This window comes from Pogoniulus pusillus, chromosome Z (assembly GCF_015220805.1).
Source record: "Pogoniulus pusillus isolate bPogPus1 chromosome Z, bPogPus1.pri, whole genome shotgun sequence".
NCBI classification, from domain to species: domain Eukaryota; kingdom Metazoa; phylum Chordata; class Aves; order Piciformes; family Lybiidae; genus Pogoniulus; species Pogoniulus pusillus.
Window position 1 is genome coordinate 42,269,023 of NC_087309.1, and position 17,802 is coordinate 42,286,824.

A 17,802-nucleotide genomic window follows, 5' to 3' on the forward strand; every position below is an offset into this window, starting at 1 on the left:
AGTTTGTAATTTAGGAAAAGTAGGAAAAACAGCTGTGAGTTGTTGGCTATTACTTTGATCAGTTATGAAAAAAAAATCCATTTGGATTTCCTACTAAATGAAAAACAAAACAAAACAAAAAAAACAACCCAAAAAACCACTCCATGTTTCCCAGCATCACTGGGATATTTCTAGATTTTCTACTCTAATGCCAATTATCTCAGTGGAACAGCAGCTTCTCTCCTCCCAACTCTGCTCTGTGCTGAAACAAAGAGGAAACCAGTGTCTGTTTTTCTTACACAGCTTGACCTCCAGCCTGCAATTTTATGATTTGTGTGGCAAAGAAAGGGGAAAAAATGAAAGCATGGGGAAGACAAGGAGAAGGAAGCTTAATTTTTCCCAAGCTGCCCTGAGACTGACCACAACTCAGCTAGGGCTGATTTGTGGCTATCAAGCAAGTGAACACAAAACCATGAGTGAAAATGCACAAAAGGCATCCTTAGAGACTGACAGCCTGTTAAGCACCATTATTAATAAAAGTTCAACTTAAACAACAGGGTCACACATATGATGCTGTTTGAGCTCCCTACTCTGTTCTTATAGCATCTTGCCATGTTTTTATTCAAGGGGTTTATCTGACGGGCATGTAACCCAGAGTTAATCAACATCTATCCTCAGTTACAGGAATATATAGACCCTGCAATAACTTACTGCTGACTGAAAGGACTCCACACTCACCACTATTCTCCCTCATCTGTAGTGGAAGGAGAAATAATTGGGTAAGAATGTGGTTTTTGCTTCAGCTCTGCAAGCCATGTTTTATCAAGAAAATCAAATCAGTGCAAGGGACTACATGGGAAGTATTACAGTGGTCTATTACTTTAAATCATTTTTGCAGACCTGCAATATAGCAGCTGTGTCCTAAGGATCCTGCAGTCCAGGATGATGACTTATACCTTGCAAGAACTGAAAAATAGGAGAACTGTTCCTTATCTCCAAAACAGTAAGGCCATGGCTAAGACAAGTTATGAAAAGTGTGAAATAGTTTAGTTTACTATTTATTGGTGTTAAATGACTTCTTACAAGACCTCAAGCTAATTGTCTTTATTTCATTACCTTCTTTTAGTAAAGCACTTTAATAAGAACCATTTCAGAGAAGGTTCATTTAAGTTAGACATTAAGTTTTGATGAACATCTTATGTATGGGAACGATAAAGAAAGGGAAAAATGCACATTCTATTGTTTGGTTATCAGAGAAGTCCCTGCTGATAATTCCTGTTAAAGAGCAAACTATAAAGCACTTTTCTGCCAGAAATAATTAAAAAAAAAAAAAAAAAGAAATCAAAACCCCAAACCCGAGACTAAACTGATCGTGCAGTTTTGATATCTGGTCCACAGTGCTCACCTGTTTCCCAGCAGCATCCTGGGAAGAAGTCAGACAGGGAATGGAAAGTTAAAGGTAAGGCAATCTAGTCCACCTCTTCTCCTAATTTTTGACTTACTAAGAAGCTGTGCAAAGTCTCTGGCTCTTGCATATCATCACCACCAGAGGACTGCTTAAAGCAGCCATCCTTTCTTAGAGTTTTACAGTCTAAATTTCCTGGTGAAAGACAATCCTTGTTTTAGGAAACCACTTATTTTGTTCTTCAGGAATCAATTAGAAATACTAATTTGAACAAATTTTAAGAACTGGTACCAGGACAAGGACAAAAAATAAATAAAAATCTCAGCAGATACAAATCAGCATGAATTTATTTCAGTGGAGTTACACCCATGTGGCCAAACAGGTTATTACCACTGTTATCACTGAAAATGTGATATTCTTTCTGGGTGAAGTTTTAGCCACAACATCTTGTTTTGTTACCTTGTTTCTTGTAATTTTATTATCATCTTCTCTGTGATAATCAATTTTTTTTCTTTCTCTTTTAGGTACTGAAGTAAGGCATTGTGCAACTTTAACACCAGCCAGAGTTGGAAAAGAGGCCACTGGCATCTTTGACTCTTCTGTGAAGTTCGTACATTAAAAGAAAATCTAAGAAACTAGACAATTTGGTTAAAAAAAAAGAGAGAGAGAGAGAAAGAAAAAGGTTGTGTGAGTTTAAGGCTGCTCAAGGGCAACCTTAATTTATGTGCCAATAAGTTACACAAATATTTTCTCTACTATTCAATTAAGAACAAGTAGTTTCCTTGGCAACGGACACATTACATGCAACTTAGCTGAGCTCAAAGTTCCAGCAGAGTACTTTCCCTAAGAAAGGAGCATACTCATCTATCATGTAAATGTCTAATTTGTACACGGATTTGAGAGAGAGGGAAGAAAATGGAATTTCCGGCAAATTAACACAGCCCTTCCCCTTTACTGGAGTCAAGCCCATGCTCTTTTCAGTAGTTTTCTTATGCTTTTTGTTTATATCTCAGTGATAACTTCTCTATTAAAGGCTTAAAAGGGTAGGACTTTGAGCTGAGCATTTCAGAAAATGCAAAAGGAGGGCAGGCTCCTGGTGAAATGGATAGTCAGGAAGTCTGGGATTAAAAACAAAAAGGTGGCAGTCTTCTTCCATGCAGAGTTGCTACTGAAAGTGCGCATTGTGGTTCAGTTATGATGATGGTGATTAGTCTTTTTGTGGACAAAAATAAAGGATCTCAGCCTTATTACACATCAATTTGCTATTTCTTTTTAAGCTATCACCTTTCTCAGTGCTGCAATTACTCTGTTCTGTAGCCCTTGCCAGCTCTCCTGGCTCTTTGCATTCGAGTCCTTTTAGAAGCATGTGAGCAGCACATACCCAGGAGAAGGCTGAAGATCTGCATGGCTGTCTCTGTGCTGAGAGCTCTCTCACACTCATAAGGTATTGTCCAAAATAAATGGAAAAGTTGAAGTCATAACCAAAACTAAACAGCATCTCTGAATGTGGAAACACACAGCTCTGTATCAAGAGGGAGAGCCTGCCCCATCTGCTCTTTGGAGGGAATGCCTTGTTTCCTTTCCATACACTCCTACTTCCTAGTGAAGGCTGCAACTCAAGAAAGTCCTGGCTCATGTCTTCCATTTGCATAACCCAGCCATGGAAAGTTTATTTAATCTCCAAGGGAATGTTTCTGCAAAGAAGGAACAAAATCTGTCCCACTGCTTTAATTCTGTGGCTTACATTCAAGTACATTTTTGTTTTTTTTTAAGATTTTGTTTTCTCCCTTTCCAGTGCCTATCAGCAGTGTGAAGCTATAATTCATTCTTTTGAGCTGTTTGTGGCTCTCTGCTATTAGAAAAGGCTCTCACTACCCATTCTACAAACTTACTATCTGAAATCACATGTAGTCTTTGTACTGGATGAGACTCTTAGTGACGTAGTCTAGTAGATTGGATGGGACTGACTGATAGGTTGAACTGGATGGTCTTGGAGGTTTCTTCCAACCTGGTTGATTCTATGATTCTATTTGTAGGTCTTCCATGAGAAGACAAAATCCTCTCCATCCTTTTAGTGTTAGTGGGAGTTTTGTGATGGAGTTCAATGGCAGCAGAGCGCTTCACTCACTGGGACTATTCCACGTTCCTCCCACCTGTGTATTTGCTTTAGTTCAATTAGTAGAAAAACTAAAGGAATCCAGTTTAATTATGTATCTTATGCTTTGCACACTCAAGCTCATGTAGGATTATTTGAATAGAATTATGATGGTGCAATTTATCTAACTGACCTTCATTTGACTCTGAAGGAGCAGCAATTCTGAGCACCTTTGCAAAATTTCTTTCTCGCAATTAGCAATTTGATCATTTTTTCCTCTTTTACAAGTCTCTAACATACCAACACCCAGAGATAATGTGTAATTATGCCCTGCAGGTCAATGTGAAGGTGTGATTGTGAAGAAATACAAGTTTCTCCTTACTTGTTATAATATGCAAGATTGGCTATTCAGTGGCTAACGCTAAGATTTAGGAACTCAGTCACAAACAATTCACTTTAAGTGTCTAAACATTGTAAATGATGTGACAGGTAAACACATTCTCATCATGTAGTGGCCTTGTCTAATCCTGCTTTCCTCCCTCACAGCGTTTAATTGTACCTCTTCTTCAGTCAGCCTATCTCCCCCTTAACTCTGTTCTATAATGTATGAATTTCTCTGACTGCTTTAGAAGCTGGGAAATGAAAAGTCACTGAAAAGTCACCTCGTCTGTGAGCAGACAGTGTGGGGTGAGACAGGAAACACAGGTCACTGCCTGTTGCTGTGTGTCTGATTTTTCTTTTGTGCAGTGGGAGCTGACACATTTTTGCTAACTTTGGGGTATTTTTCTTTGCCCTGCTAACTCTAGTGAGAAGCTGTGCAAACTGGGATTTTGCTAGCTCAGAAGGTGTGTGAATCTTTCCCTTATTTTCTGTTGATGATGTATCTGTGTGTTGACTTGCAATTAGTCTATTTTCTTGAATGTGCAAAAATGTCTATCTTGCTGTTTGGCTTTTATTTTATTGTTTTCTTTCTTATTTCCCCCCTCCCCCCAACCACACCCACCCCCCCACCCCCAATCCCAGTGTTTTTAAATATTGCACTGCCTCCTTAGAGTTAAACTTTTGGACAGCATCACTGGGGATTAAATAGAAAGCCTGGTTTGTTTGTTCCTTCAACACATAAAAGTACAAGATCCTGCATCTGAGTAGGTCCAGTCCCAGGCACAAACACAGTCTGGTTGGAGAGTGAGAAAGAGACTTGTGTGTATTGATTAATGAGAAGCTCAACAAGAGCTGGCAGTGCGCTCATGCAATCCAAAAGGCTAATTGTACCCTGGACGGCACCAAGAGGAGTGTGGCAAGCAGATCAAAAGAGGTGATTCTTCCCCTTTACTCTGCTCCAGTGAGACCCAACCTTGGATATTGCATTCAGTTCTGCTGTCCCTATCATAAGAAAGACACAGAGCTGTTGGAGTGAGTACAGAGGAGGGCCAAAAAGATGATTGTGGGAATACCTCTTCTATGAGGGTAAGCTAAGGGAGTTGGGAGAGAAGTCTCTAGGGGGGCCTTATTGCTGCCTTTCAATACCTGGAGGAAACCTACAAGAAAGCTGGAAAGAGACTTTTATGCAAGGGTTTCTAGCAATAGGATGAAGGGTAATGGTTTTAAGCTGAGGGAGAGTAGGTTTATATTAGATCTCAGGAAGAAGATGTTCAGTATAAAGGTGGTGAGACGCAGGAATAGACTGCCCAGGGATGTTGTGAATGCCTCCTTCCTGGGGATGTTGAAGGCCAGCTGGATGAGGCTTTGAGGAACTGAGTCTAGTTGCAAGCCTTTTCTGCCCATGGCAAGGAGGTTGGAGTAGATGACCTCTGAGGTCCCTTCCAGCCTAAGCCATTTTGTGATTCTGATTCAATTCCTAAACTCTTCATATCCTCCCATGTACCTCTGAACTATTCAGCCATGCCATTCTCATACATCTGAACATATTTTAAAATCAGAATAATTCTGATAAACTGCAAATTCTCCTTCATTCAGGTCATGTAATACTCCAGGCCACAATACTGAACATATTGAGCAATATCCAAGAAAATGTTTCACATATCCCTTTTGCATGCTGTCTTTGATAGGAAAAGTTGTGATTAGCCTGCAAAAATATGTGACAGAAGTCATGACTGTGCCTAAAGAGTTGACTAAAGTAACATATGCTCTTTGACCATGCCCATCAAAGAAAACACAATTAAAAAATTTGAGGAGATGAACTGAAATGTTTTAGTGACAGCATTTTCCCAAATGCTAGAAGAATACAGCTGTATGTCTCTTGCTATAGACAGTGCAAAGTCTGCTCATCTTGAGGTCAAATCATGTCCCACTAAGCCTGCATTTCTAATGGTCTTCAGTGGCAGCGGACAACAGACCAACACATCCAGACTTGTAGTAAGATTCAGTTATCCAGTGCCATAAAGCTGTATCTTCCTGTGGGAGCAGTTCACACAACCACCCCTCCATGAACTTCAGCCAAGTATAAAATATTATTTGAATCACAGCAAAATTATGGTTTACAATTGTTGTCATCTTGGTTTGTGGTGCCTTTTCTAGTAAAAGCTTGAAGCTAGGAAGACTGCAAAAAGATAAGAGAACATAAGATACCTCTGTAACGAGCTAGAGGTTTGTGCTAGTTTTAGGCTAATTGGAATATTTCAATGAGAGAAATTAGATCATTGGTTGTAAAAAGAAAATAATGATGAAGTATACGTTGTTCATTGGTTTGATAAAAGGAGTAAAAAGCCAAAAAGTAAACAATTTGTCCCACTTCCTCTTGGAACACTGCTTCCTTTTGCTTCTCCTTGACTCTGCTCTAATCTCTTCACTAACAATTAACAATGTAAGCTTTGATGGTTGTTTTGTTTGTCTGTCTGGGAAAGTAGAGGGAGAAAGAGAGTTTATTTGCCCAGAAGGGAGTCTAGATTTCTGTATTATTTCTAATTTGTATGTGGTTGTAAATAGTTGTAAATATATTGTGTAGACACGCTTGTAAATTTTTCTTACTTCCAAACCATCTGAGCTGGTCTCATAAATTTCAATAGTGGGGAGTGGGAAAAAGTTCCTAACCCACCACATTTTTGCTCTGGAGCATGTCCAGAGCAGAGCAATGAGGCTGGTGATATGTTTGGAGGGCATGTTATACAAATTGCAGCTGAGGGAACTGGAGTTGTTTAGTCTGCATAAAAGAAGGCTAAGATGAGATCTTATTGTTCTCTGTAACTACCTGAAGGAGGCTGTTTTGAAGCAACTGTTGGCTTCTTCTCCTAAGTAATGAGGAACAGAACTAGAAAATGGGCTAGGTGTGACAGGGTAGGTTCATATTGGACATTAGGAGAAACTCCTTCACTGAAAGAGTGGTGAGGTTTTGGAACAGGCTGCTCAAGGAGGTGGTGGAGTTGCCATTCCTGGAGGTGTTCAAGAAGCATATAGATGTGGGAATTCAGGTTTAGTGGTCATGATAGTTGGGTTGTGGTTGGACTAGATGATCTGAAACCATGGTGATTCTATGATGACCTTTCAACTTTAGTCAGTCTATGATTTTATATGGAAATTACTATTTAGGGGATAAGTTTCCAGCTTGGTCCTGACCCCTCTGCTTCCAGTAGGAGTCTCTTGCTTAATTTGAAGAACTGTGTTGAAATCGTAGAATTATAGAAGCATTTCAGTTGGAAGAGATCATAGAATTCAGTGTCAACCTAACACTACCATGGCCATTCAAACATGTCCAGAAGTAGCTTGTCTACATTTTTTTTTAATTATCCCCAGGGATGATTAATCCACCTCCTCTCTGGGCAGCCTGTTCAAATGTCTGACCACTGTTTGACATATCTGTAGAGAACAATAAGGGCTCCCTTCAGCCTTCTCCAGATTAAACAACCCCAGTTCACTCAGGGGCTCCTCATAAGGCTTGTTCTCCAGACCCTTTTCCAGCTTTGTTGCCCTTCTCTGCACACGCTCTAGTGACTTGCAAAATAGGAATCATAGAACTGTTGAGAGTGAAAGACACTTGTTAGATCATCAAGTCCAACCAATTGCCTAGATCTCACCATCCCACCATTACTGCTAAGCTACCGTTAAACCATATTCCTCAGCACTACAACCACACTGGCTTAAGTGTCTCTAGGGATGGTGACTCACCTCCCTGGGAAGGCTGTTCTGATGTTTGGTAACTCTTTTTGTGAAGAACTTTTTCCTAATATCCAAACAGAATCTCTCTTGGCACAACTCGAGCCTGTTTACTCTTGCTCTGTTGCTTGTTTTATGAGAAAACAGAATGACCCCAACCTCACTCCAATCTGTTTCAAGGTAGTTGACAAGGGTGAGTTGTAGAAAGCCTCCTCTTCTGAAGGCTCAACAGCCTGTTCATGATCAGCTGTTCCCCGTGAGACTCATGTTCAAGGTCCTTCACCAGCTCTGTTGCCTTTTATTTTTTGGACATACTACAGCAACAGCAGAAATAAAACCATCCAGGGGCTTGACTGAAGCAAATCAGTCCCCTCTTTGCATCAGAATTTGTACCCCACCAAAAAAAGAGGAGGGTAAGTGTTATTGGAGATTCCCTTCTGAAAGGAAATGAGGACTTCATATGCTGGCCGGACCCCTCCCACAGGGAAGTCTGCTGCCTGCCTGGGGCTCAGGTCAGGGATGTTATCAGAAGGCTGCCTACTGCAGCTCTTTGATTACTATCCCCTGTTGGTTATGGAGGTAGGAAGTGATGTCTATCACAGGATCACAGGATGTCAGCAATTGGAAGAGACCCTAAAAGATCATCGAGATCATGCCCTCTGCCAGATCGGGACCATACAATCTATCTCCAGTCACAGCAGAAGACATCCATGCAGGCCTTGAAAGTCTCCAGAGAAGTCTCCACAACCTCCCCGGGGAGCCTCTTCCAGTGCTCTGTGACCCTTACAGTAAAAGTTCCCCCTTATATTGAGGTGGAACCTTCTTTGCTGTAGCTTACATCCATTGCTCCTTGTCCTATCACAGGGAGCAAGTGAGAAGAGCCTGTCCCACTCATCCTGACACCCAACCTTCAGATATTTATAGACCTTTATTAAATCTCATCTCAGTCTTCTCTTCTCCAGACTAAAAAGCCCCAAGTCCCTCAGCTTCTCCTTACCAGGCGGTGTTCCAGCCCCCTAATCATCCTTCTAGCCCTTCATTGGACCCTCTCCAACAGATCCTTGTTCCTCTTAAACTGGGAAGCCCCAAACTGAACACAGTACTCAAGATGAGGTCTCACAAGGGCAGAGTAGAGAAGGAAGAGAACCTCCCTTGATCTGGTGGACACACTCCTCCTAATACACCCCAGGATCCCATTGGCCTTCTTGGCCACAAGGGCACATCGTTGTGCCGTGGATAACTGTTATCCACCAGCACTCCCAGGTCCCTCTCCACAGAGCTGCTTTCCAGCAGATCTCCTCCCAACCTGTACAGGTGCAGTTTATTATTCCTCCCCAGGTGCAGGACTCTGCACTTGTCCTTGTTGAACCTCATTTGGTTTCTCTGTGCCCAGCTCTCCAGTCTGGCCAGGTCTCACTGTATGGCTGCACAGCCTTAAGCTGTATCAGCCAAGCCTCCCAGTTTGGTGTCATCAGCAAACTTGCTGAGCAGACCGTCTGTGCCTTCATCAATGTCATTGATGAAGATGTTGAACAGGACTGGACCCATCACTGATCCCTGGGAGGACTCCACTGGTTACAGCTTTCCAGCTGGACCTGGCACCATTGATCACCAGTCTTTGAACTTTATCTTGTAACCAGTTCCTCATCCACCTCACTGTCTGTTTCTTCAGCTTGCTATACCTCGATACCAGAGGTCTAAAAGCAACCAAAAGGGACTTCAAAGCACTGGGAAAAGTAGTTGAGGGATCAAAGGCACAGGTAATCTTTTCATCAATACCCTTAGTTGCAGGTAGGAATGCTGAAAGGAACAGGAAATCATGCCTGATTAACAAGTGGTTCAGGACTGGTGTCACCAACAAAGTTTTGGGTTCTTTGATCTTGGGGAACTTCATACAACTCCAGATATGCTAGCAACAGATGGTGTACATCTGTCTCAGAGGGAGGAGAAAGATCCTGGCATGTGAGCTGGCAAAGCTTGTTGCCAGGGCTTTAAACTAGGCTGGAAGGGAGAGGGGGTTAAACACAGCAGTATTAGAGATGAACTGAAGGAGGCTGAGTGTGGTAAGGCAGAGATAGGGGTAAAACCAGCAGCCCAGCTGAAGTGTATGTACACCAATGCATGTAGTATGGGTAATAAAGAGGAGATGGAAGATTTGGTACAAGAGAAAACTCAAGCTGCTAATAAATCACCTCTTATTCCTGGTGGTCTGTAACAGACTCCTAACAGGATGTCAGATTAGTTGGTCCTTCCCTTAGTTCTTTCCTATAGGGACTCAGCCTGATCATCCTTAATGTCTACTTCCATGACATCCAAAGCATCCCTAATATATAGGGCACCTACTCCACCCCTTCTCTCTTGCTGTCTCTCCTGAAGGGTCTGTAGCCATTGGTTACAGCACTCCAATTGTGTGAGTCATTCTGCCACGTTTCTGTGATGGTGACAACATTGTAGTTTTCCTCTTGTACCAAGGCTTCCAGCTCCTCTTGATTGTTGTGCATACCATGTGCATTAGCACACTTCAGCTGGGCAAGGAAGGCCAACAGGGCTGACATCCTGGTTGGAGTCTGTAATAGACCACATAACCAGGAAGAAGAAGTTGATTTATTATTCTTTAAGTAGCTGGAGGCTGCCTCAAGATCACCTGCCCTTGTTCTTGTGAGCAACTTTAACCTGCCAGACATCTGCTGGGACTTAAACACTACAGAGAGGAGGCAGTCTAGAAGGTTCCCAGAGTGTATGGAGGACAACTTCTTAGCTGTTTCATGAGCCTACCAGGGGTGCAGCCCTTCTTGACCTGCTGCTCACAAATAGAGAAGGGCTGGTGGGAGATGTGGTGGTTGGAGGCAGCCTGGGGTCCAGTGACCATGAAATTAAAGAGTTTTCAATATATGGAGAAACCAGGAGGGGCATCAACAGAACCTCTGCACTGGACTTCCAAGGGCAGACTTGGGCCTCTTTAAGGAACTATCTCAGAAAGTTCCTTGGGAAACAGCCCTTAAAAACAAAGGGGTCCAGGAAGGTTGAACCTGCTTCAAGAAAGAACTCTTGAAAATGCAGGAACAGGCTGTCCTGATGTGCCAGGAGGTGAGCTGATGAGGGTGGCAGCCAGACTGGATGGGAAAGGAGATTCTAAAGGAATTAGGGGAAAAAAAAAGGGCATATCATCTTTGGAAAAAAAAGGCGAGATATCCCAGGAAGAGTTCAAGGATGTTGCAGAAAAAAAAATAGAGAAGCAAAAGCCCATTTAGCACTGAGGTTGCCACTATTGTGAAGAAGAATAAAAAATGTTTCTGTAAGTACATTAATGGCAAGAGAAGGGCCAAGGACAACCTCCAGTCCTTATCAGATAGAGAGGGGAACATAGTGACAAAGGATGAGGAAAAGGCAGAGGTGCTTAACACCTTCTTTGCCTCAATCTTCAATAGTGGGACAGGTTGTCTCCACAACAGCTGGCCTCCTGAGCTGGCACATGGAGTCAGGGTCCAGTATAGTCCTCTTCTAATCCATGAGGAAGCAGTAAGGGGACCTGCTGAGTCACTTGGATCCTCACAAGTCTGTGGGACCAGATGGGATCCATTCTAGGGTGCTGAGAGCACTGGCAGCTGAGCTGGCCAAGCCACTCTCCATCATTTACCAACAGTCCTGGTTCACTGGAGAGGTCCCTGAAGACTGGAAGCTGCCAATGTGATGCCCATTCACAAGAAGGGTTGAAAGGAAGAACCAGGAAATTCCAGACCTGTCAGCCTGACCTCAGTGCCAGGCAAGGTCATGGAACAGGTCATCCTTTGTGCCATCACAAAGCACCTACAGGATGGCCAAGGGATCAGGCCCAGCCAGCATGGGTTTAGGAAGGGCAGGTCCTGTCTCACCAACCTGATCTCCTTTTATGATCAGGTTACCTGCCTGGTGAATGTGAGGCAGGCTGTGGATGTAGTCTACCTGGACTGCAGCAAAGCCTTTGACACTGTCTGCCACGAGAAGCTCCTGGCCAAGCTGGCAGCTCATGGTTTGGACAGATTCAGTCTGATATGGGTCAAGGCAGCCAGTCACTAGTGGTGTTCCCCAGGAATTAGTGCTGGGCCCAGTCCTGTTCACTATTGTTGTCAATGATCTGGACAAGGGGATTGAGTCCAACATCAGTAAGTTTGCAGATGACACCAAGCTAGGAGCAGGTGTGGATCTGCTGGGGGGTAGGAGAGCCCTGCAGAGGGACCTAGACCAGCTGGATGGGTGGGCAGAGGCCAATGAGATGAAATGTAACAAGGCCAAGTGCAGGGTTCTACACTTTGGCCACAACAACCCCAAGCAGCGCTATAGGCTGGGGACTGAGTAGCTGAGAACAGCCAGGCAGAAAGGGACCTGGGGGTACTGATAGATAGTAGGCTGAAGGTGAGCCAGCAGTGTGCCCAGGTGTATCAGGAACAGTGTGGCCAGTAGGACAAGGGAGGTTATTCTTCCCCTGTACTCAACACTGGTCAGGACAAACCTTGAGTTCTATGTCCAGTTCTGAGCCCCTCAATTCAAGAGAGATGTTGACATACTGGAAAGTGTCCAGAGAAGGGTGCCAAAGCTGGTGAGAGGCCTGGAACACAGCCCTGTGAGGAGAGGCTGAAGGAGCTGGGGGTGTTTAACTTGGAGAAGAGGAGGCTCAGGGGTTGACCTCATTGTTGTCTACAGCTACCTGAAGAGAGGCTGCAGCCAGATGGGGGTTTGTCTCTTCTGCCAGGTAACCAGCAATAGAACAAGAGGACACAGTCTCAATTTGTGCCAGGGTAGGCATAGGCTGGATGTTAGGAGGAATTTTTTGACAGAGAGAGTGATTGGCATTGGAATGGCCTGCTCAGGAAGGTGATGGAGTTGCCCTCTCTGGTGAAGAAAAGCCTGGATGAGGCACTTAGTGCCATGGTCTAGTTGATTAGATAGGGCTGGGTGCTAGGTTGGACTGGATGATCTTGGTAGTCTCTTCCAACCTGGTTGATCCTATGATTCTATGATTCTATCATTCTGTGATTCTATGAACAAAATGTCATTGTAGTGAGAGGCCCAAAATTGACTAAAGTACTGGACATGTGGCTCACCACTGCCAAGTGCACGGGTACAATCATTTCCCTGCTCCTGCAGATCACCCTGCTCCTGATACAGTCCAGGCTCTTGGCCTTCTTAGCCATCTGAGCACACTGCTTGCTCAGGTTCAGATGGCTGGCAACCAGCCTGGAGAAGAGGAGGCTCAGGGGTGATCTTATTACTGTCTACAACTACCTCAAGGTAGGCTGTAGCCAGGTGGGGGGTGACCTCTTCTCCCAGGCAACCAGCAACAGAACAAGGGGACACAGTCTCAAGTTGTGCCAGGGTAGGTCTAGGCTGGATGTTAGGAGGAAGTTCTTCACAGAGAGAGTGATTTCCCATTGGAATGGGCTGCCCAGGGAGGTGGTGGAAGCACCGTTGCTGGAGGTGTTCAAGAAAAGCCTGGATGAGGCACTTAGTGCCATGGTCTAGTTGACTGGATAGAGCTGGGTGCTAGGTTGGACTGGATGATCTTGGAGGTCTCTTCCAACCTGGTTGATTCTATGATTCTATGATTCAACACCGAGTCCTTTTCTGATGAGCAGCTTCCAGCCACTCATTCTGAAGCCTGTAGTGTTGCATGAGGTTGTTGTGACCCAAGTACAGGTCCTGACACGTAGCCTTGCTAAACCTCATACATCTGACCATGGCCCATTCATCTAGTCTGCTCAGGCCCCTCTGCAGAGCTTTCCTATGCTCCAGTGCATCAACAATTCCTCCCAACTTAGTCCAATCTGCAAGCTTCCTGAGGGTGCACTCAGTCCTTGATAAAGATATTAAAGAGAACTTGTCCCAGCACTGCCCCCCAGGGAACACTACCGCCAAATAGATCTATCTTTGTTCACCACCATTCTTTTGGTCTGGTGATCTAGCCAGTTTTTAAAGCAGTGAAGTGCTCACCCATTCAAGCCTTGAGCAGTCAGTTTCTTCAGGAGGATGTTGTGGGACACACTGTCAAATGCTTTGCTAACTTCCACTTAACATCCACAGCCTCCCCCTTATCCACTAAGTGGGTTGCCTTGTTTTAGAAGATGTTGGATATAGTAGTAATTGAATGCAGTGATTTTGTGGAATTGTCTCACTGTGGTGCAGCTATTGTCCAGCCATGGACAGGCGAGAGTTCAGTAGGTGCTGATGGAGGGTTGGAGTGACCTTGGAGACTGGTATGGCAGATGTGAACAGGTGTAGGACTGGGGTCTGTGGGTTTTGCCTGTCTCTGCTGACTTGGAATTGCCGGACACAGTGTGCATGTTGTTGAGAGAAGGTGAGGAGTGTCTATGCCAGGTGGTGTGAAGTCCTGGCATTGTCCTGGTGCAGGTGTGTGTAACCAGTCAGAGTCTGAGATGATTTGTAACCTTCCTGTGTAGCCTTCTGATAAAAAAGTATATAACCCCATGCTTGGGGTGCAATAAAGGGATTGTATTCTGGTGGGATTTGGATCGGATTGGATTTGGATTGGCTTGTATCAGGCCTTTGCCCCATCTCTTATTACTCACTGATACTATGGTAATGCAGCCTGTGACAAAAAGGAGATCATGCTCACCAAGCAAGACCTGCCCTTCATGAACCCATGCTGGCTTGGCTTGATTACCTTGTATGTGCTGCATAATGGCATTCAAGAAGATCTGCGCCATGACCTTCGCTGTCTCCAAGGAAAGACTGACACCAATGTTGAAATACTACATCATTTCAGCAGACATGTGTGCCACCAGCACATAAGGCATTCTTTACAATTAATCATTTCCTCTTGAAAATTTGTTTTCTGAAGAAGTGGTATTTATTTCCTTTGCTCATAGAATGAAATAGATGACTTAACATGCTTGCTGGGGCTGTGCTAATTATTCAGCTGCCCAATACACTACATCTCTCTGTTTTCAAGATGGCTTACTGTGCCAATTTTTTTTTTTTTGATGCAATCTTCATCAGTACAGAAAGCCCATACATCAACTCACAACTTGATCTACAAGCTGTAAATGGAAACTTTGGGGAACAAATTCCATGTGCCTGACAATGACTACATTGATCATATTACCAAGACAATAAAACACTCTTTTACATGTACAGAACAAGTGGGAAAGTGGTGCATAGATAAGAACTTACATTCAGAAATATAGGGACAGGTGAGCTTTTCACTTTCTCTTTGGGAAAGAGACATATATATTACTTTTATACAAATAATATGGCACTTGTAACCTCTAGTCAGTTCAGTGTCAACCTGTTGCATTTTTCATTGCAGTGTCATTGATGTAACTGGGAGCTGATTTTGGTATAGTGTGCTTTGTTCAGCCATCTGCTAAATTTAATGTAGTGATAAGATATCTTTTAAGCTGGATATGGTCTGCATAATTTGATTAAGCAGAGGAATTGCCTCTGTTATCTGCTTTTGGGTAAAGGTCAGATTTGCTTGGTTGACAGAATTCTGGGTATTTTACCTACCCAACTCTTATCAGATCCAATAAAAATGTTCAGAATTATTTTATGCCCCTTTCATCTTGATCTCAAGAAGCCAAATTCCCTGCACGCTTCAGTGACCTTTACTCAAGGTCCTTTATCCTTTGGCTTCTGATTTCTATAATTTTGAACTGGCCTTTCGATTTTATGAAAAAGACAATTTGCTCCACACATCAACAAACTGCTTGAAGGTCTGTACCTCTACCAGCCTCCTGGAAAACATAGAAACAGGTATCTTACTGGAATTTCCTATTGCAATAGGCAAGTCAATAAATTTAATGTGGATGTTGTTGCTTAAGAGGCTTGTGGAGGCAAAAAAGTACAATGTTGACACTTTTTCTACTTTCAAGTTACAGATGATCTTGGAGGTCTCTTCTAACCTGGTTGATTCTATAATTATATGTTCAACTTTGCTATTCTAGAAATATTGGAAGGAGATTGTGGTGCTGGGAAACATCTGACACTAAGAAAAACATATTATATTGCATTATGAAGAAGATGATGATGTGTAAAATCCTCAGCTGAGATCATAGCCCTGTTTTGGTAGGCGTTGTAGAAAGACTGAGTAAAAGATACAGCCCTTAAGGGCTCACTATCTTACCAGGAGAAACATGGATACCAAGTGGATATGGATGCAAATTCAGACTTATTTTTATGCCAGAAATATGACAGAGACACAGCTGAAAAAGGTGAAGACTTCTGTTTGAATCACAGGAAAGTCTCCAACAGAATGAGGAGCTTTTCTCGAGTGTCCAGGCTAGGTTAGGGTTATGTGGTTGGTATGATTTGGTCTTTCACTGCACTTTGGGGGCTCGGTGTCCACACTGTGTTATGCTGTTGTCAGACACTTCACTTCCCTGGCCTCCATCCTTGTCCAAGGCTGCACAAAGAAACCTCAGACAAGAAGGATTAGTTTGTTTGAGGTTTTTTGTTTTGTTTTTGCTTTTTTTTTTCCCCTGGTATTTGAGATGCTGAAAACAATGGTCTTATGTTTCTCTTTCCTATATAACAGTTTTGATATAAACCTTTTCTCAAGCTGACAGGCATAAGGATTTGCAGCTGGGTTTGTCACTGTTCTCCCAAGAATAAATATGGTTCTCCCTGGAGAAAGCACATAACAGCACTGGGATTTTTGGTATTTCTCAAGCTATTGACAAAGTGGCAATATTACTAGCTCCACAAAAGGTAACATTTGAGCAGGAAGCAGTAGCTAGTGGCCAAGGCAGGTTAAATAAGGGAAGCTTGGTGCAGAGTGGGTGCTCTGCAAAGTGACATCTACACAGGAAATGGAGGAAAGGACAGACATCCTGGGAAGAGTATAAGTTCATTGCCTGGTTGCTTAGGGATCAGGTCAGGAATGCCAAAGCACAGCTGGAACTGAACTTGGCAAGGGGTGTAAAGAAAAATGAGAAAGGCTTCTACAGGTACATTAACCATTAAAGGAAGGTTAAAAATGTGTACCTGCCCGAGGAGCAGTAGTAGGGAACTAGTAACGATGGACAAGGAGAAGGATGAGATTATCAATAACTTTTTTTGCCTCTTCTCTTCATGGCTGTCATGTTGATGGCCCACAAGTTGGAGACCAAGCAGACAAAGTCCCTCTCACTGTAAATGAAGACAAGGTATGTGATCATCTGAGGAACCTGAAGTCCATGGGATCTGACAAAAAGCATCCCACAGTCCTGAAGGAATTAGCTGATGCAGTTGCCAAGCCACTCTCTGTCATATTTGAAACGTCCTGGCAGTCAGGTGAAGTTCCTGGGGGCTGGAAGAGAGGGAATGTTACATCCATTTCTACAAAGGGTAGAATGGAGCACCCTGGGAACTACCAACCCGCCAGCCTCACCTCTGTGCCTGAGAAGATCATGGAACAGGTCATAGAATTATAGAATGATTTAGATTGGAAGGGACCACAAAGATCACCCAGTTCCAAACCCCTCACCATAGGCAGGGACATCTCCCACTAGAACAGGTCGCTCAAGGCCTCATCCAACCTGGCCTTGAACACCTCCAGGGCGGGAGCATCCACAACCTCCTTGGGCAACCTGTTTCAGCATTTCACCACTCTCACTGTAAAGAACCCTTTCCTAACATCTAGTTTGAATCTCCCCTCTGCCAGTTTAAACCCATTACCCCTTGTCCTGTCATTACAAGACCTTGTAAATAGTCCCTCCCTAGCCTTCCTGTAGGCCTCCTTCAGATAGTGGAAGACCACTAAAAGGTCTCCTCAAAGCCTTCTCTTCTCCAGGCTGAAGAGCCCCAACTCTTGTATCCTGTCCTCGTAGCAGAGGTGCTCCAGTGAGCTCTCATGAACAATAATAGAGTTTGACTTTATATTGTGAGGCATAAAATATATTCAGATCCCACCACATTATTGAATGTGCTAGAAATTCATGGCAGTGACATGCACAGTTGCCAGACAGTAGCAGGACTGGGAGAAGCATAAACTTTTCACCACACTGCATCCTGTGATACAGGGCTTGAAGGCTATGCTGCTTTTGGACCCGGCTTGTTGCTTCTCCCAAGCAAAGTGATCATGAACACAAGGTGATGGACCTATTGGGCTCAGCAGTCACACTGCTGACATCACTCTGGTCCTACCATGGCAGGTTGTGATGGTTTGGGTGTTTCCCCCTGTGGTGAATAGTCCTAAAGGACATAAAATGGGCTTAAGCATGTCCTGTCTTATTTACCT